Here is a 22,167-nt window from a genome sequence, read left to right as displayed (position 1 = left end):
TCATTGTTTCAAAATGTTTTGATGTTTTCGAGAGAGATTAATTAATTACAGAGGATTCAAGCATAGAGCATGGCTTCATTTAGTCTCAATAGAACAACTCCTATTAAACCAGAGCCAGAAGAATTATTTGTTTGAGTATTACGCTTTTCGTTATGTAGAAACACTTGTGATATAAAAATTCAGTTAAAACATAAATCAGTGAAGATTCACCTTTTTAGAATCACCGTTGTTATCTAACTTCAAACTAAATACCGAGAAATTAAACATTTCTGCACTTTTGCATCATAGCTGAAACTGCTAATAAACTGCTAAATTCATGCAAATGTGCACAATTTCTGCTCCAATTTAGTCACAAAGGGTTTTCATTTTTTCACAATTGATCTCTTTTCAAAGCAGAAATCTGGAGTTGTTTTGTCAGAGAGGCAGAAAAATGTGTCACAGCTTTAGCCACTCTCCCAACGCCCATGGAAGCAATGCTGCTTGTTCGTAAATGTGCACGTCTAACTGGCCAACAGAGCTAAAACAAATAGTTTTACAATTTTTTTCTCATGTAATACACACACACACACACACACACACACACACACACACACACACACACACACACACACACACACACACACACACACACGTTCGTATGTTTTTAAACCTACTTGCCTAAAAGAAATGTTACCAAATCTGCATCAGTCTAGGTACTTAAGCAACGGCGTGCGACTGCTCTGCGATTAACATCTGAATGTATGCGTTTGTCTAACTCTGCTGGCATAAAAAAATTGACATATTGCCTCCATTTCATCACAGTACAGGGTAGGGCTGGGCAATATGGCCTAAAATTAAAATCGTGGTATATTGAGGAGTTCACCTCTAACGATAAATGGACGATAACTACCCGTATGGGCAATAACAAACGTTGCCCTCTAGATGGGGCTGTGGCAGCATAATCGCTCCACATCCAGTTTTTATTGATAGCGTTATTCCCTCAGATCTGTTCATTGAAATATTTTTTTTAAATTTCTACTGAAAAAAAACTGCAAACTGAATAAAAAGTCGTTTTTGTGAAGATTGTTAGAAAAACCAATTACCACTAAACAAGTAGTAAAAGAAGAAGAAGAAGAAGAAGAAGTAGTAGAAGAAGAAGAAGACGAAGAAGAAGACGAAGAAGAAGAAAATATCATTTCTAGGGCGCCTCAAGATAAAAATCACGAGGCGCTTCACAAAAACAAAAAATGTAAAAAATATTTTAATAAATTTAGAAAATAGTTAAAAATATATTTAAAATGAGCAAAAAATAGACAATTGATTAAAAAATGTTAAGAAAGAGAGAGAGTGAATAGGAAAGAGGGAAATCAGTGGATCCTGAGGAAGGTGGTACAGTTGGGGAGAGCAGAATAAAGAGAGAGTGGTGAAGAAGGTCATACAAAAGCCAGCTTGAACAAGTGAGTCTTCAGCTGTTTGTTAAAGGAGACCACTGAGTCCACTGATCTCAGGCTCAGGGGGAGAGAGTTCCAGAGTCTGGGGGCCACAGCAGCAAATGATCTGTCACCTTTGGTCTTTAGCCTGGTGCTCTGCACAACCAGTAGGCTTTGATCACTGGACCTCAGGGACCTGCTGGGGGTGTAGGGACTAAGAAGATCACCAATGTAACATGGTGCTTGTCCATGTAAGGCACTATAGACCAGAACCAGGATCTTGAAATGAACCCTGAAGTTGACTGGCAGCCAATGAAGCTGGAGGAGAAGCGGGGTGATGTGGGTGTGTTTGGAGGACTTGGTCAGAAGCTGAGCACAGGTATTCTGAACCACCTGTAGACGGTTCAGGGAGGTTTTGCTCAGACACGTGAAAAATGAGTTACAGTAGTCTAAAGCCCCCTTCAGAAAGGCCATGATAAACGTAAATGTTTCGGACTCTGTCCGTAAGACCTTTGTGTCTGAATACAATTATCCAGATAACGTTCTCCGTAATTAAACTGGACGAAGCCCCTAGTAACAGGTCCGGACTTGTTATGGACAAGGTGGCTGCTTCAGACTGGTGAGGTCGAGTTCCGGACAGGGAGGAGGGGGAGGAGGAGGGGACCGGGGGACGCTGTGCACACCTAGATAGCTTGATCCTGTAGCATGCGGCAAACCATGGCAGCTCGCCTACGGTACCGCCTAGACGCGCGACGGAGCGCTTCAAACCGCTTCAGTGATTCCTTTAACCATTGAGCTTCATCATCCAGGTCTCTTATGCATCTTCGTGTGTGCGGAATTATGCTTAACATAAGTCCGACCCCCCCAGACATCTGGAACTCAATCTTGGAGATGAACTGAAGTTTAGAGATGGGTCTGAAGCTGCAATAGAGAGAGGGGTCAAGACTCGGTTTTTTAAGAAGCGGGTGGATTACAGCGTTCTTATAAGAAGAACCCTACCAGAAACCAGAGAAGCATTAATTACAGAGAGCACATTGGGACTGATGGACTGAAAAACACTTTTAAACAAAGATGAGGGTAAGACGTGGAGGGGACATGCAGAGGTCTTCATAGAGTTAACTAGTTTGGTTAACTCAGGCAAAGAAACAGGAGCAAAGCTATCTAGGATGATGGGCCTGGTTGGAGTCGGGAGAAGTAGCGATAAGGCTGAAGGAGAGATGCTAGATCTAACCTTATTGACTTTGTCCACAAAGAAAGACAGAAAGTTCTCACAGTCTGTAACAGAGTGGATGAAGGTTGTAGGAGACGAAGGAGAGACGATGCTGCTGATGGTGTTAAACAGCACCTTGGGGTTCCCTTTGCTCTGGGACACCAGGTTGGCAAAATAGGAAACCCTCGCATCTCTGACTGCAGAGTTAAAGGATGTCAGAAGATCCTTTAGAGGCAGCAGATGGACGTGGAGATGGGTTTTCCTCCACAAACGCTCTTTTTTTCTGCATTGGCGCTTTAGGCTGCGAAGGCTGTAAAGTAGGGTTCACTGCAGGAACTGATCTGGTTTTGACAGGACAGATGTTGTCCAGAATGGCGAGGCAGTGCTCGTTAAATTGAGAAGTTAAGGAATCTGGTTCATTATCAGAAGAACAGGGTGGATCAAAAGCAGCAGAAAGAAATTCTAGCTGTGCTCTCATTAAGAAAACGAGAACTAACCATACGGCGAGCAGGAGGTAGGGACGCAGAAACTGACAAGTTAAAGAAAATGCAATGGTGATCTGAAATATAAACGTCCTCAGGACAAACACTGTCAACATTTAGACTCAGGGTAAAAACAAGGTCTAGAGTGTGTCCCCTGGTGAGTGTGGGGCCAGAAACATGCTGGGTAAAGCTGAAGGTGTCCATAAGGCTGGAGAAATTCATGGCAAAGTGATCAGAGGGATCATCAACATGGATGTTAAAATCACCAACAATCACCAGTCTGGACAGCTTCACAGTGGAGGACAGAAAGTCACTAAACTCCTGAAGAAAAGAACTGTTTAGACCAGGTGGACGATAGACCACAGCACAGTAGAACGGGTCCTTACGCCCGACTTTAATCAGCTGCAGTACAAAAGGAAGCAAAGTGACCAGAGGTTGTAGAGCTACATGGAAGATGGTCTCTGAAAACAACAGCTAGGCCTCCACCACGACCAGAACCCCGGGGCTGGCTAAGAAAAGAATAACCACTCGGGCAAAGCTCAATCAGACCAGAATAATCAGATGTTTGCTGCCAAACTTCAGTCAGAAACAGAAAATCCAGGTTTTTAGAGTGAATTAAATCATTGAGCAGGAAGGTCTTATTGTTAACAGAGCGGGTATTTAATAGAGCCATGCTGAGTGAGGAGGAATCAGAAACTACAGAAACAGCTGAAGTTAATGGACGTAAATTAGCAGGGTTAGATCCACGGTGTTTATAAAAACCACTTATGGAGGGAACAGGAGGAGAAACCACTGAGGAATGAGGATAAACCGACCTTAAAAAACTTGGACGGAGAAACCGCGCCGCAACGTGGCCTGGTGGGAATGCGGAAGTGGCGCTCATGTCGCCAAACAAAGGAAGAGAAGCTAGAAGATCACGCCGATGTTTACTAGATACACCACACTTTAAGAGAAGTCTTATTCTCACCTGGATTCCTGCTCGTTTACCTCTTTTCCTCCAATGTTTTCCCGGGACCGGATAAACATCGCTGGAGCCGTGCTGGTTGGGATCGTTGCTCCGAGCCAGTGCGCCACTCAGATAAACAAACAGGGAGGTACGTCCTCGGTGCATCTTGGGCGATCGTGAACGAACGGAAGGACAAAAAAGTCTAGCAATCATAGGAGATGGTAGCAGGGACACTGCTGAAGGGGATCGCAGACAGGAGCAAGGTGGAAAAGAGGAGGTTAGTGGAGAAAAGTTTGAAAAAGTGGCCGGTGACTGCGGCTAAGCCAAGCACAGGCGCCATCTTCTTACCGACCGGAGGAACAGTCAAATCCTGCAAACAGAAAGTATTTAAATTACAATCTCTTTTGTTTTAAAGATGAAGATTAAAAGTAGAGCCCTGCACTGGAGCCCTCGGCCCGGGGGTCAGCTTTGGGCCGACGACTGTGTAATTACCTCGGACACGGGCCGGGCGCCTTTATTTTGAATCAAATTCATTAAAAAAAAACTGAAACACTTGAACGCAGCAGCCCCTGCCTGCTTCTCACGCACCGGCACCCATAGATTTCTCCCTCACTTTTACACAAGGGGCTTCCCCAACTCCCACCACAAACATGGAGGACATAAAGAGAAAGATCGAAAAAGACCAATTAAAGAGCGTGAACAACACGAAGGGAAAAACTCCGTTCTGAAGCAAGTTTGATATTATTACAAGCCTTCAAAATGAGCCAAACGGGTTTGTTCAGTGTGTTTTATGCAAAGCTGTTCTGTCATATGACAGCAAAAAAACAAAAAACAAAAAAAAAACTGGTTCGTCCCATCTTCAGAGACATTTTCAACATTCATGCGGCAGTGGCAGATCCAGCAGCAGTGACAGACATCAGAGTGTGAGCGATTTTTTCTGTTTTGCAAAACCACCACCAGAAAGGGTGAAGTCGGAGGTCGCAAATAAATGTGTGAATTTCTGTTGCATGGCCATTCAGCCATTTGAAACGGTTGTGAGAGTAGGTTTCAGAGAGTTAGCTCAAGAATTAATAAATGTCGGTGCAAGATATGGCCGCATTTAGGCCAATGAACTTCTCCCCAACCCGACTACAATCTCCCGAAGGTGCAAAATTATGGCCAGTGAAATGAGAGGGGGGACAGTTGAGGAGATAAAATAGGTGATGTCAGTCAAAAATTATTGGCATGACTGCAGATATGTGGACGGATGATTTCCATAAAATGAGCCACGTGGCTATCAGATGTCACTATGTAACACCAACATTTAAACTCAAGAGCAAGCTACTCACCACAACATGCTTCCCAAACCATGCGAAAACAGGAGATAATATCCGAAAAGAGCTTCAGCAGCAGTTTGTCACAGTCCTCGGCTTTGATGCATCAGTTATGAACAACGTTGTCTGGGTAACTGACCAGGGTGCAAACGTGTTGGCTGCTCTCCATCCATACAGGCACCTGGCATGTCAAGATCACCTGTACAACACAGTCCTCCAACATGCCTTAAACACAGATGAGCAGGCTGAAGTAGTCCCAGAGTAGCGGAGACCCTGTTGGCGGCCAAGGCTTTAGTTTGCTACCTGAAACAGTCAGGCCTCGCCTCTCAGCTGCCAAAAACCGTCAAACAAATGGCAGCGACTAGATACAGCACAGTCTTCCTTACACTGGAGTCAATTCAGTCAGTCCATGCAGAGCTGCAGGAGCTTCTTCAGAGCCATGATGAGAGCGCAAGGTTGCACAATGTCTCCCCAGATGTTCTTGCCTTCCTTGTGGAATTTCTGCGCCCATTTAACGACGCGCAAAAGGAGCTAGAAGGAGACAAATACCCAACACTTCACCTTGCTGTTCTCTGGGCCAACAAGCTGAAAAGCCACTGCCAGCCAGATGTGACTGATACTCCTTCCCAGGCAGTCATCCGCCAGCGGCACCTTGACTGGTTAACAAAAAAAATCAAAATCCAGCCACTTCATAAAATTGCCATTTTTTTATGGCCAAAGTTCAAGCAACTGCAGATGTTTACTCCCGCTGAGAGGACACATCCAGCAACATGTGAGAACCCAGATAAACCGCTTCAGAGAGGGGAAGGCTGCTGCAGCGCGTCGACAGGAGCAGGCTAGACAATCAGGTATTTTTGTTTTGTTAGCATACTAATGTAGCTATATATTGGCCTAAATTAGCCAAATTTTGTTATGATTTTCACTGATGGTTCAAGCGCAGCAGCTGCTGGTCCTGCACCAAAGAGGAGAGCGCTGGAAAAGTTTGAGAACACGTGGGAAAATGTCAGAGAGGAGAGTGAGGATACTGATGAAGTCCAGTTCTACCTCAGCCTCAACCCCACCATGGAAGCTGATGGAAGGGATCTTCTGAGCTGGTGGAAGCAACACGAGACCACATTGTCTTTACTGGCACGTCTAGCCCGCGTGGACTTCAGTGTCCCGGCCAGCAGTAGCAGCAGCTAGCGTGATTTTAGCGCAGCTGGAAGAGCGATAGAGGAGGGGAGGACTGGACTTGCCCCTGAAACTGTGGATGCCATTCTTTTCCTGCATGAAGCCAAATAAACTGTTCCTCTTGATGTGTTCAGAAAATGGAGGACTTTTACCATGTTAAGAAGCTCAACTTTTGTTAAACTGGACGTAGGCTGTTCTTAAAGGCTTGTTCTTGTAATTTTATTGTCATGTTCATTTGCCATTAAAAGCTCAGTTAAGGTCTGTGTGGTTTATAAATGCGCCTATATAAACGAATTCTCAAACTGCTGATTGAAACATGTGCCCCTATTCTAATATGCCGTCCACCTTGATATGTCAGAAACCATTTGTTTATTCTCATGAAAACGGCAGCATTCTGTTTTTCTGTGAATAAATTCGCTCTGCAGTTAAAAAAATTACAGCATTCATTGCTGCTTTTTTTCTAACTGGAGAGCACAATTTCAGAGCGGCAGATTAAATTTACAAACGCTATATTAATTGGGGGCGTTTATTTAATCTGCCGCTCTGAAAATGCGCTCTGCAGTTAGAAAATTAGAATGCTGCTTTTTTTCTAATTGCAGAACAGCGCATTTTCAGAGCAGATTAAATTTACAAACACATCCAATTAATGTAGCGTTCGTAAATTTCATCTGCCGCTCGGAAAGTACGCTCTGTTAGAAAAAAAGCTGCATTGAATGCTGTTTTACTTTTTTTCTTTTTTTTTTTATTTAAATTTTTATTATTTTTTTTTTACTGCAGAACGCTTCCCACAGATAATTAGAATGCGGAGCATTCTATCACGCTAAAACTTTATGAAAGGTAAAAAAAAAGTCGGGCTCGGGTCAGGCCAGAGAATCCTGAAAACCTTTTCGGACCGGGTCGGGCTGGGGCTCCACCCCCTCGGGCTGAACACAGGCTCAGATTTCAGGCCCGTGCAGGGCTCTAATTAAAAGAGCTGCATCATGTGAATATTGACACATTGTCAAGTTATCAGGTTCTCGATGAAGTTGGGTTGTACTGCAGGTGTTACCTTGACTTGTTGCTGCAGTCTTTCTGTAGTTCACCTTTGTCTTTTTCGTATCACATCATCCTTGCTGAATCCAATTTGTTACTAAACAGTTAAGTATTTCTTTAAGGAACAAACGTCTCCTTGACTAAAATTACTGCCCGCCACCTGCGGCTCATGACTTCTCACTGAACGCTGCAGGCTGGGCAGCGAGTGGTGCTGAGCAGAGAGCAGGTGGTGGCGAACAGCCGCAGGTAGCAAATGATGCAGAGCAACAAGCTGCAAGCGTTTTTTTTTCTTTTTTTTTTCATTTTTTAAAATACTGGACAAACCGACATGGGCTAAATGACATTGGTAAATGTCAGGAACAGTAAATGGTCGTTGTACTGCCCAGCCCCAGCACAAGGCGAAACTTTCACTTCTATGGATTTCTTTAATGTAACACATAATTGCAGAAAGGGAGAAAACTCCAGATCTCTGTTTTGATGCACAATATCTTTAACTCTACAAACATCAGATCGTCTCTTTCTTTAGTCTGTCTTTGATAAAAACATGGTTTCTCACTAACACTTTCTGAAGTCTTTCTCACATTGTCTGACTACTGGAACATGAATTAAGAGTTTGAGATGCTCACACCTTGAATGTTCTTTTCTAGCTCATTTTCTGAGCTAAACGCTCAAACAGCACATTTAAAATTGATCTGAAAAATTGATCTGAATTTGTAAATTAAATGAGAATTCATTCACCAAATTATTCTCAACAATGACCCTCTGTGAGTGGGAGAACATTGAGACATCAGAGGTTATTCTGAAGGTGAAATGATTCAAACTGAGGTCAGGTCTTTTTATTTATTATTCAGTGACAATTACCTTTGAGAAGGGATCCTTTTCCATTGAATCAAACAGAAAAATATCAAAGTTCTTGTGTTTTTAAAACGCAAGATTCTGAAAGTGGTCATGGTCGTGACTCCAACGAGTGGAATTTCAATAAAAAACTTGCAGATCTTGAATATGTGAAAAGTACTCATCAGCTGTAGAGAGAACATTCAACACTTAATGTCTTAATATTTTACTTTAATAAGGTGATTAAAAAAACATATGAGGTAAATACAAGTTTCAAACTAGATTAAAGGCTTTTGGCTTTCCTGGGTCGGTGTTTACTCCAGTTCACCTAACAGAAGTGTTTTTCTGCTCACTATTCACTGTAAAATTGCATTAAATCCCTGTTGAATTTAGTGCAGCAGGTCAGTCAGCAATAATTTACTGCTCCTATTTTCAGAAGAAGCTGACCAAAACAAGGTGGCCCATGTGCTGAACATACAAGCGTCTCTGCAGGAGCCAGCATCTTGAACTCTTAACACATCCGTTAAAGCTGAGCGGAGCCCTGAAGAAGCCCTGAGATGTCCAGCAGCTAAAGCTGATGAATGGGCAGGGGAATCGAGCACAAATCTCCACCGCACAGGCTGCAACGTAGAAGGTGTGATACCTGAACACCATGAGGAATGCACACAAACTGCTGTAGAAGCATCCTATTTCTACTTGCCACCTTGCCTGGAAAAATTATGCAACCTCTCCGTCCTGTCCCTGTCATTTGACAGGGGGCGGGGATTGATTGCATTGTGCTGATGTGTGAGAGCTAAATGTTCTTAAGCAGGAGGAATGGATTCTGTGTGGAGCACTCAGACCTGCTACTTTATGCAATGCAGGTTTGCTGAAAGGTACTCAAAACTCATTCCCTCTTTGTGAATGTCAAAAGTAAGCAATTACCCCATCTTAATTGCTAGTGACATGAGAAATGTGGCAAATGTGCTCAAAGGACCCTGTAGGAAATGAGACCCTCAAGTGGTAATATGATTCTGAGAGAGACTTAAGAAAATAAATTTAAGAGTCTCACAGTTTTTGATGGTTTAGATAGAGTTTACAGTTTGATCTGCTTATGGTCTGGTTCCAGTTGTTTTTATTTCTAGAGCATTTTGATTTCTTGGTTTGGAAGGGGAGATATTACAGGGTTGATGATTGTTCAAGTGTGCTTAAAATGTTATATGTCAAGGTTTTGATGGTTTATTACACAGGTCACTGACAAAAGCCAGGGCTTCATTGAGAGAGGTGTTAGCTTTCACAAAGCAATATGTTTGGGATTCATTAAAAGTGGAACTTTAATCGGATTTTTAATACATTTGCAGTGGTCTTTGGTAGGAATGAATGCCTTGTAATTTGTACTGGAGGGGAATAAAGCTCCGGTGTGCCTGTTTCAGCACAGAGAATTCAGCTAGAGGAGAAAGTAGCTTCAGACGGCAGGTGCTGTTTCCTGATATTTAAACATCTTGCCTCTGATTGGATAACAGGAACCATAACGCCCTTGTTTGCTTTGGAACATTGATGTTTTATCTCCACAAATGGCACAAGCCTGCCGAGTAAATAAGCAATCAATGATGAACTAGAGTCTGCTTCTAGACCTGCAGAAAGAGAAAAACAAACAAAAAATAAGGGGATACACAACAATACAACTAGAGCAAGCTATCACTGCATCAACCTGATGAGGAAATATATAATCAACATTGTTTTACTGAACAATCACACAATGATAAATCCTAGTGCATTTAGTGCCAACCGCAGCCTTAAAGCATGTGTTGAAAATGCCCAAGTCCATACTGATGAGAGCACTATGTGAGCACCAGTGTGCGTACACGCGCTTGTAAATGTAAGTTTTCTCTATAGGAGCTTCCAATAGAGAGTGTGAGGGGCCACAGATCCCCCCCCCCCCCCCAAAAAAAAAAAACTAAAGATGGGTGTCCTAGAGCGCAGGGACCCCAGGGAGACTGTAACCAGAAAAGCTCCATTTTTATTGAGTGTGAATAACTAATTAACTATCTCACCACTGAAATAAACAATTTTATTGTCAATTTTGTGTTTAATAGAAACACTTTTGATTTTTAGCCTTTCCTTATTACATTTCTTCACTGCTACACTTTTTATTTAATTTTTATTTAACCTTTGTTTGGCGGCCTGGTCTTCTTAATTTTCTCTTGTTTAGTGGACATCATCTTCCACCTTAAAGGTCTTTTACTAACATAAATGTCGGATTAAACTCAAGACTATAAGAGAAAGCACTATTCAGTTTTCTTTCAAATGGTCTCTGGATTTGTTTTTGCTGTGATCCTTTAACTCTAACCCTGAAACTAAGTCAAAAGTTTTATTTCAGACAGCTTTCATCTGAGTTCAATGTGCCGTTTACAGTCGTTCATTTTAGGCTCTTTTCCATCCGATCCAATGACTTGATGCAACAAAACTCTTAGAAGCTGTGCTTTGTTTTTCACTTCAGACGCTTTCCCTTCTGCATGGTTGGAATCAGCGGTTTGTTGCTGAGCCAGTACGTGAAACCACAATGGAGCAAAAATAAATAAATAAACACAGATTAGACATTTCACCTTTGCACAATAAAGGCAAACACTATACATCTATACTATCAGCACCCCTCAGGCCATAGCTTATTTATCCAGATTAATTTTACTATTTAAATAACAAAAACAAAACAGATTTAATAAATTACTCCCTTTTTAAGGTGAGGGTCACACGGACAAATACAAAATTGTTAATTAATAAAGGAAGAGGGAATAAAAATGAATAAATACATAATAACTGTGTATACTAATCAAGGCAAAATGCAGTTTTCACTCTATTATTTATTTTTCAGCTTAGCCCTTTAAGACTGGCGGGAGCGCCGGTGCTCTCATTTGCATATCTGTGTTCAAATGCTTGTGTAACTGAAACTATATGACAGAACAATTTTTTTTTTGCATATTAAACCGGAGGAGTTACACTTAAATCTCACACACTGAACATGTCCCAGAGCACTGCGGATTTCCGCTAAATAGTTGGCAAAAAACAACCAAAATGCGCCATTAAGAAAAGCGTTTTCATTCATACACAGACGCTCGTGTCGTTCTGATCTGCGCACAGGGCTTCACACGCTAGAACAAACGTGAGCACGATGTCAACGTGAACTTTTACATGATTTTCACTCACCCAATCACCTGCTTTGACGTCATTTTCCCGTGAATTGTAGTTCTTTTTAGTCCCAGTCTTTTGGCTTTTTCTTGTGCTTTTTCGCAATAATATGTTTACACAAACACATCCTACACACATCACACACCCACTACAAACTTCCGACACATTCACACACCACTACCAATGTTTTGATGACTCGTGGACCCGCCAAACGGTACATCCTCCCTCTTTAAATTGGTTGACGCCATTACAGCGCCGGGTGATGTTTAAGTTTCACTTTCAGTTTCCTCACATAAATATTCATGCAATATTCTTTATTATTGTTATTTTTATTAGTGAGAGAAAAGGAAAACTATATACTAGAGAAAAATTAGCTACAGATATTCAACATTATTCTTTTAGACTCCTGCTGATTATTATTGTTTATGTTTTCGTTTTTGTTACAGTTTATATAAATGAGGGTATCTCAGAAACTATCTTACGGATGCATTTCACATAAATTTGTGGTTGTTTGAAAGGATTGTGTGAAACTTTTTTCCATTGACAATTAAGAGGGATAAAGCTATGGCATTTCTGTATAATGAAAAATATGTGTAAAAAAACGATTTTTGATGTATAGAAAGTTGAAATACTCCAAAACATGGTACCAAAGCATGTAAAAATGTAAACATAAGTTCTGGCGAACTTGTTATATGGCATGTCTTAAAGGGTGAATAAAGTAACGGCCCTGTAAAAACATTTAGTTGTGCTGGGTTGGGTTTTAATCAGACTTACGTACAGAACGAACATTAGATTAATTAATCCAGAACTCATTTGGATCAGTATGTTCTGCTGCTGCCTTTGGTACACCTGCACATCTATAACAAAAGCCTTGATGAAAAAATATGTTTGAACTCTATTAAAACGGAATTAAATTCAGAAGTAAGTACCAACAGAGTTCAGGCACACGGCAAGAGGCTCAAACAGGGAAGATTCTGAGTCAGATTGCTGCTCCTCCACATCGAGAAGAGCCAGCTGAGGTGGTTTAATGGGATTTTCTTGAGCCAGTATATGCTAACATGACCCTTTACATGGTTAAGGCTGGGGAAACATTTCTGCTGTTAAAATAAGGCATTGCTAGTAAATAGGTGGCCCGCGGGCTGGACCTGGCCTCTTTGTGGCCCCCAGTCCAACAATCCAGCAGCTCTGGTTCTCTTCTGACTCTGTCATTTTCCTCACTACATGTTTTAACTGCTGTCTGTCACTTGGGTTGGCGTACGCATTGTTCCGTCACTTCTCTGCATGGTTGACCCCCATGGGGGACTCGCTCTGTTGTTTGGGAAACCGTCTAAACAAAGCTCTAATGCCTAAAGTTCCAAATGGTACTGCACCTCCGCCTCCACCATCAGCTGGCGACCCTTCTCCAGTTCCACCTCCATCTCTTGTCGTACCTCCAGCGGCATTTAGGGGGTGTTGATTTTTCTCACCTCACCCTCTGTTTTCTGTTTCAAGTTACCCAAGTTCTGTTGCGCGTGTGTGTGTGTGTGTGTGTGTGTGTGTGTGTGTGTGTGTGTGTGTGTGTGTGTGTGCGCGTGGATGTAATTCATGTCTAAACACATTGCTCAGACTTTGTTTGCTTTGATGTTGTCAAGCTGTGGGTTTCTGTAGATCTGTGACGACTAGTTTCACAACAGTTAAATCTGCTAACTGTTAAGATGAATCCAAATTAAATTTTCCTTTATTTTTCAATTTCTAGATGGTTAAAATTTTTCAAAGTTTTCTAATTAGATTCATTTTTCATGAATTTCTTGTTTACATAACTAATCTGTTAATTCCTTTTGTGGTACATGAACATATAGCGTTTGATTACTAACTGATGAACTTCTTACACCTCATGTCGTAGGTTTCTTCTTTCATGTATTTTTCATTTTTATTAATTGCCTTTAGGATACATAAACATTTCCATGTCATTTGATTGCTACCGTTAATTACTTTATCACACACCTTTAATACTTTCCTTTGATTTCAACTTTTTGTCAGTTATGAGCTACTGCTCTTCTTTAATTTACATTCTAATAATTGCTTTCACCAGCTTTCATATTTCCCTTTCATATATTGTAGGTTTTTGGTTTATTTTGTTTGTTTCTGCACACTTTTTCAGTACACATAGGTTAATACATCTGCTTCTTTCAGTTGATCTCTATTCACATAATCTCCATACACACAGCACATTTAGATGCATGTATAGTCCTTATTTATGTATTTATTTATTTTTTGTTCTTTTCCTCTTTTCCTCAGGATCCTGAGGATCTATGGTCAAATGCCCTGTTTGTGTTTTTCAATCAATCAATCAATCAATCAATCAATCAATCAATCAATCAATCAATCAATCAATCAATCAATCAAAGCTTTATTTATAAAGCGCCTTCTGCAACCCTGTCAGGAAACCCAAAGCGCTGAACATGGTTCAGTTGAAGGTAAATATATTGACTAAATCAAAAATAAAAGCAATTCAAATTACAAAATAGGTGAAACATTCTGGTACAGGACAAATGTGTAAAACAATGGATTGAGTGAACCAATGAAAACTGTGAAATAAATTCAACATAAAAGAGGGCCAAAATCAAACATGTTCTGGAAACGCCAAGCGGAGGAGGTGTGTTTTTAGGCAACTTTTTTTGATGATTTGCTGAGTTCCACCAGATGTTCTCAATGCTTGAAATGACATTGCTGCCTTCTCCTACCATCTTCTGGCATCTTATTCCCTCCTGGATTATTTCTGGAATATTCTGGAGTTCTGGGGTGTTCTCTAGGGGTTCCTGTCTTCTGGCTTTGCTATGGTTTGCTATGGTCTGGCTTGCTTGTCATCGTGCTCCCTGTCTGCGGTTTTCACTAAGTGGGATTACAGTTTGCTGATTGGGATATATATTGACTGCTCTGCTGTGTGAGGATTTGGTTTTCCTCTGTCTTCCTCTGCTGAGTCCTCAGGGCCTCTAAGGTTGTCAAATGCCTCGTGGCCTTCTGTCTGTGACCCTGTGCCCTTGGAGGGGGGGGGGGGGGGGGGGGGGGGATATGAAGTGTATAAGAAGGCCAAGTGTTTGATCAAAATGACCAGAATTTAACTTTTAACTTACAGGCCAAACTGCTTTATACAGGTCAATCTGACACTGTGGTGCCGATGTGATGTCTTTGAACTTGAGCCAATATTCTTCACTTATTCTGCGTACGTCACGAGTCGTCCGTCTGCAGTCTTTCTCCAAAATGTCTCAAATTTAAAAAAACTCAAAATTTTGTTCTGTGGTAATCAATTAATAGATGGTAGAAAACATGACAAGTCAAGTCATAGTAATTACAATAAACGTGAGAAATGACGCTCTACAGAGCAATCAATCAAACCTTTATTTATAAAGCGCCTTTCGCGACCCTGTCGGGAAGCCCATGGCACTGAGCACGGTACATGATAAAAACAGGTAAAAACATTTAAGTAGAAAACAAATGGGTAAAACAAGAGATAAAGAGACAAATGAAAGCAGGGAATTAAAATCAACATAAATGAAGGCCTAACTCAAACACATTCAGGGAATGCCAAGCGGAGGAGGTGGATTTTTTGGCGACTTTTAAAGGCTGGCAGAGATGGGAATAGCCTGACTGAGGGTGGCAACTGGTTCCAGAGTGATGGGGCTAGGACTAAGAAAGCCCGGTCCCCACGAGTACAACACCTAGAACGAGGGACAGCGAGCAGGCCTTGGTCAGAGGAGCGCAGAGAGCGTGATGGGGAATGTCTGTTCAGGAGCGTGGCCAGATAGGGGGGGAGCACTACCTTGGAAGAAATTGTAAACAAAGACGAGGAGTTTAAAGTGTGAATGATAACAGACCAGAAGCCAGTGCAGGGAGGCCAGAACCTGACTGATGTGGTCCCATTTCCTGGTCCCAGTCAGAAACCTGGCTGCGCTGTTCTACACAATCTGTAGGCGGCGCAGTAATGACTGATCCAGTCCGGCATATAGAGAGTGTCAGTAATCAAGCCTAGAAATTACAAAAGCATGGAGTACCCGCTCCAGGTGGGCTCTCGACAGCATAGGCTTGATTTTTGCAAGGTGTCTCAGATGAAAGAAACTGGACCGGATCACAGAGTTGATGTGAGCATCAAATTTAAGTCCAGTATCAATTTTCAACCCCAAACTGGTGACAACTGGTTTTGAGTAGGGAGAAAGAGGGCCAAGATCAACATAACAACCCACAGCCCTGCGGTTGGGGTGAAAAACAATGAGCTCTGTCTTTCCCTCATTCAGATGCAGATAGTTGGCCATTAGCCAATACTTCACCTCATTAAGACAGGACACAAAGGACTGGATAGAGTGACCTTTCTCTTGACATAATGGAGAGTAAATCTGGCAGTCGTCAGCATAGAGATGGAACACTAGGCCATGTTTACGAAAGATTGACCCCAGAGGAAGCAAATAAATGGCAAACAAAAGAGGACCAAGGATCGATCCCTGCGGGACCCCCAGTGGCGCCCCTCCCAAGAAGAAAAAACATCACCCAGTTTAACACAGAATGTCCTGTTGTGGAGATACGATCTAAACCAATCCAGAGCAGATCCTTTGATCCCAACCCATCGTTCCAAGCGATCAAGCAGAATCACGTGGTCAACCGTGTCAAAAGCTGCCATCAGATCTAACAACAGAAGCACCACAGATGTACCCTGATCTAGTGATACATAGATATCATTTAAGACCCTCAGTAGAACTGACTCTGTACTATGGCCAGACCTGAACCCTGATTGGAAAGCCTCAAAAAGATCAGAGTCAGCTAAATGTGAGACCAGCTGCTGATAAACGACTTTCTCAAGCAGTTTTGATGTAAAAGGCAGGGTAGAGATAGGCCTGTAATTTTCGATTACAGAGACATCAGCACCAGGTTTCTTCAGGGTCGGCCAAACAACTGCTGCTTTCAAAGCAGCTGGGACCACACCTGTGCTGAGGCTCCCATTGATAATCTGACCAAGTGATGGGCCAAGACACAGAAAGGCAGCCTTCCAGAGACGAGGCGGCAGAACATAAAGTGGAGAGCCAGATGGCTTCTGCCTTGCAACAAGCTTACTCAGCTTAAAATAAGAAACGGCATTGAGGGAGCTCAGGGTGAGTGGTGATGGAAGAACTAGAACGGGGTCAATAGAGTTACCAGAAATAGCTGCTCTAATGCTCGATACTTTGTGAGCCAAGGGCGTAGGAACCGGGGTGGGGGTGGGGGGGGGGGGGGGGGGGGGGGAAGACGGACGTGTCCCCTTCAACATTGGACAAATGCGCATTTGTCCCCTCAATAACATGGAGGAGAAAAAAATACATTTTGAAATATTTGACTCGCGAGCTTTTATTTTGAAAGACAACCAGACTTCTCACCGAGCCCCTCCCCTCAGGAGTCAGACAGGCTGGCTGAGTGAAGCGGGAGTCGGAGCCGCGACGACTGCAGCTCAGCGAGTTCTTCTCATGGGCAAAAAAAGAAAGAAAGAAAATGTGAGTTGGTATTTCTGGTCAAACGTTAGACTGGCTGACTAACGTAAACATCTTGCTGGGCAGCATTAAACATTAAACAACACTACTAGTCAACAAAAAATGGTGAATTTGACACAATTTGACAGTGACAGACAAAACCATTTGACAAGAAATAAATAAAAAAGTAGAATCTCCACATAAAAATGGAATTTGTAAGTGTGATTGTTGCTTGTTTGTGACATTCTCATCACATTTTATTTTGAAACCTTATCTATGTCACTTTTTTCACATAAGAGACCAGAGGAAGTTCAGCAGGAAAATGATGAAGGTGAGACAGGCGGCCCCAGACCTGCTGAGGGTGAGACAGAGAGCACCAGACCTTCTGAGGGTGAGACAGGCGGCCCCAGACCTGCTGAGGGTGAGACAGAGAGCACCAGACCTGCTGAGGGTGAGACAGAGAGCACCAGACCTGCTGAGGGTGAGACAGAGAGCACCAGACCTGCTGAGGGTGAGACAGAGAGCACCAGACCTTCTGAGGGTGAGACAGGGAGCACCAGACCTGCTGAGGGTGAGACAGAGAGCACCAGACCTGCTGAGGGTGAGACAGAGAGCACCAGACTTGCTGAGGGTGAGACAGGGAGAGCCAGACCTGCTGAGGTGCTACAGTGAAGAGTGAGAAGATTTTAGGTGGCTGATGAGAGGAAGATTTGGATGTGATAATAAGTGAACACATTTGAATGTATTTAATCCCATAACAAGTAGAGCTGGGCAGTACAGCTTAAGAATAAAATAAAATTTGTACATGCTTCCTTAGAAATATTAGAAAAATAAGTGTTAAACTCTGCATTCTGGTGCATTTAGACTGCAATTTTGGCCACTGTTCTTTCTGTTGTCCGTCTGAAAATTAATGTAGTTCCATGCTGTTGTTGTGAGTGAAGGAGCGGTCTTATTTAGTTTGTTTACCTTCAAATCTAAGTCAGTCTAAAGTAATAAACTGGGAGCGGTAGGAGATTATGTTTATGTTCAGCCTGCATGAAACACTCAGTGACACGTTAGAACCAGAAATAATCATTAAATGTAGTTTTTTCACCTACAACAGATTTGTTAGATTTCCAAAATGTGTCCCCCCCCCAATATTAAACTCCTTCCTGCGCCCTTGTTGTGAACAAAGAATTTGTGAAAATCTTTAGAGTTTCCAGCAGCTGTGGTGGACATGAAGCTGAGCTCCTGATACACCAGAACAGAGTTCAGTGTTTTGTAGAGAATCTTGGGATTCTTGGTTTGTTTCAATGATGTCTGCAAAATAGGCAGTTCTAGCAGCCCTTACAGCATCCTGATAAGCAACCAGAGATGCTCTGAACAACTCACACGAGACCTGTAGGCCATCCTTTTTCCACTTTCTCTCAGAGGATCTACACGTCCGCCTACAAGCCCGTGTGACATCAGAGGGCCAAGGCTCCCTCCTAGGCCTAGGCTTGCAAAGCTTGAGAGGGGCAACCACATCCAGGACCTGATTACAAAGTAAATCAAAGTGTTGTGAGTAGATGGATCTGGGTTAAAGGACTCTAACCTTACAGACATACAGTCCACGAACTTTGCAACAGTTTCTGCATCCAGGGCTCTGAACCTAGTAGCTGGAGCTTCACACACAGGGACAGGACATGGCAACATAACATCACAGAGTATTGGAGAGTGGTCAGAGAGCACAGGAGGCAACATCTCAAGGTTTATGACAGGGAGACCAAAAGAGAGAACCAGGTCCAGGGTGTGACCCCTGGCATGAGTTGGGGACGATACCCATTGAGTTAAATTGAATGAATCTAGCAAATTCAAAAAAGCCTTTGGCAAGCACATTGTCAGGACAGCAGACATGGATGTTAAAATCATAAGTCTTTAATCTTAAAGAAAAACATTAGCCAATTAAGAGAAATGTGTACTTTTTACCACTAATTGATGGAAATATACATGGAAACATTGTTGAAAATGAACTAAATGATGCCCAGTTGTTAAAAAATATTGATGACTTTGTAACAAACAATAACCATTAAAATAGAGGTTTTTCTCAATGTCAAGGCACCTGGCCTTGTGAGGCGATGTCTTGTGAGGCCAGGCACATTGCTTAAAAGGACACTGTCCTTCCTTGGTCAAAGAAAATGGTTAAATGGAACAGACTTACGTCACGTGACACGGTAGATACGGTTGTATTTTATATGTATTTGTTTCAATGTAAATATTTAACTAGCCTTTAACTTTTTAAACTGTGTAAATATTTGTTAAGCCAAATATATCAGCGAGTTACTACCCGCTTGCCACCGAAGCTGCAACTACTAGCATCTATCCAACCATAGATAACTTCTTTGGATGTAATAACAAAAAACATTTTAAATTAGTTGACTTACTTTTAAACTTGAAATTTGTCCCTGAAGTAGCTGCTGGCTTCTGATCCGCCATCCTTTAGAAAATACCACTGTGTATTCCGGAGAAATTTTTGACCAAGGCTAGGCTACAAGACACCTCCCGTGTATCCTTGCTCAGCTAGATAAGCAACTAACAAATGGAGAACACACACCTCGGTAGAACATGAGCAATGGAACACGTCTTGGCGGTTCTTGATGACGTATCTCCTAGGCAACCAGGAGGCGAGGTTCCTTGGCATTGAGAAGCACGATTGATCTAAAATACATGCCCCCATAGATGCCATGTTTCCTTCTAAGGGAGCCTGTTAGGACACAATGCATTTACTGATTTGTAACAAACAGTTACAAAACTTTCTACATTCATAAATGTGGTTGTTTTACACTTCACTTGTTGCCAGTGATGAAAGAAAGTCTCATTTTGTTGGAGGTTGTGCTCCCAGGGGTTTTTGTCCCTATAATGGCCATCCGTTGGTAAGGTCTTCCTCAAATACAAAAATATTGCTTGCTTGCAATGATTTAGGTATGTACTGCCCCTCTTTGCCAGGGAGAATACATACCGTTACATTAATCTGAGATATGTTTCACTAACACACACACAATGGAAGGCCAGCACCAGTGTTTCTAGCTTTTCTGCAAAGAAAGTAATTAATGGCTGTCTTCAGAGTCAATAGAAATCTCTAAATTATGCTATCTTATTCTTTGCATAATTAGCCACATGTTTATGTGACTATTTTAAGCCCCTTATTAAGGACACACCATGCCAGCAAATCAGCGTAATATTGCCCGCCACGATCTTCCTTAAGATCGCGCCGTGGCGGCATGGTGATGCCACCATGGCAACCCATGCTTGGTATTAATATTACCGCAGTGCCGGACTTGTGAATGCATTTTGCACATTGGTGCAGTGCAGCAGAGGGAGGTGTCATGATCACATGGGGAGAGCTCTGACATGAAATATATTAAAAATGAAAGTAAACCCAGGCCACAAGTTTCACTTTTGTAAACAGAACCAGCTGAGGTTAAACAAGAGCGATGCAGAGCTCCAGGAGTGTCTCTCCCATTAGAGCTGGAGCTCAGATCACCGATCACAGATCACAGATGACTGAAGAGGGACTGTGGAGGACAGACACCTTTAGAAGCAGCTTATTATAAAAACTTAATGAGCGCTGCTTCAATCGCATTAAAAAGAAAGTTACGTCCAAAATAAATGGAAGTCTGTGGCAATACAGAGAGTGCCCATACCACCTTTATGCTGCCATTGTGTAATATTTTGCATAAAGTACACAATTGCGCAACAATACCGCCACGGTCTGGACACTTTGAAATGACCAAAGACTCCCTGATGCCGCTACAATGTGCGGCAAATTGCCGAATTTGTTTTCTGAATGCATTGGGAATGGGCTGTCTGAGAGTGCCTTAGAAGGGGGAAGGGTCAACTGCAGCACCAGCCATGTTCATAAAGAACATAAAAATACATTAATTTCCTCCATACAAGAGTCTCCCAAAAGCTTCAATCGGTGTGTTATCACACAGATCAGAAAACCAAACTAATCCTTTAACTAGACTGTCGTTGGTGTTCTAAATGCATGTAAACACGTTAGTTCTAATAAAGCTGAAATACCCAAATAATGTGGGTGGAGCCCGACTTCCTTTGTATATAAATGGATCCGCTGAACTGTGACCGGTTGGACACTCACCTTGCAGAAGTGATGAGAATGTGGAAGCATTCTTCTGATAATATTATCACCATGAAATAACACAGCACTATCAAACAGTATAGTTCCAAAAAGCTGTACTGCAGGGGTTGTTGTTGTCCAATCCTTTGGTTATTGTGCATATCCTGCTCTACCTTTGTCTGCTTTACTCCTGCCAGCATGTGTTTACTATTTGTTTTGCTATAATTAACCGGAAGAATACCGACACGAAAGGGTGCATGTCGCCTCCGACTGCAGCGGCGTGGAACACACTTCATTTGAGAGTTTGGTTTTCTAGTGTAAATGCAAACTAGGATAAAAGCTCCCAGTTTATTACTTTAGACTGACTTAGATTTGAAGGTAAACAAACTAAATAAGACCAAAAATAGTTGTATTTATCTAAAGTAACTTTTTTTTAAAAGTTATTGTTCTAAAGGGATCTGAAACACAACACTGGTGAGGGGCTAGAGTTTGTTCCTTTCATTCCACAAGTTAAAGTGTCATTGGCAACAAAGTGAACAGCCCATTACCCCAAAGCTGATGATCAGTGTCAGAGTCTCTTTAAGGTAAAGACAAAGCACTGTATAGCCTTTAAAGCACTGTGAGGGTTGTAGGTGTTACTGAATGGATTTGGTGGCTAGTGGAAGATCGCTTTAATTTGTTAACAATACTGCAGTGTAGAAATAGAGTCATTTATAAAATAATGTTAATAAAAGAGTCAATCGGAGGTCTGCAGTGCTTCCATGTCACTGGTTATTATTGAATCAAATCACATTGAACATTGAGCGAGGCAGAATATCAAAAACTGTTATGAGACTTGGTGAGCATGCTATTTATATAAAACTATCTGTTCCATAGCCAGCATAGCTAATGGTTTGCTACATATTTCTGGTAATTTCCTGAAAAGACCAATGTCGGACCTGTTTCAGTCTTACATTTTCTCAAATTGGACCATTGTTACTGCTGACTTCTATAGGTAGAATGCATTTAACATGGTAGTACGTCATTAGCAGAAGAGTCT

The sequence above is a fragment of the Nothobranchius furzeri genome, chromosome 1, assembly GCF_043380555.1.
Source record: "Nothobranchius furzeri strain GRZ-AD chromosome 1, NfurGRZ-RIMD1, whole genome shotgun sequence".
Taxonomy (NCBI): Eukaryota; Metazoa; Chordata; class Actinopteri; order Cyprinodontiformes; family Nothobranchiidae; genus Nothobranchius; species Nothobranchius furzeri.
This window is presented reverse-complemented; position numbering follows the sequence as displayed.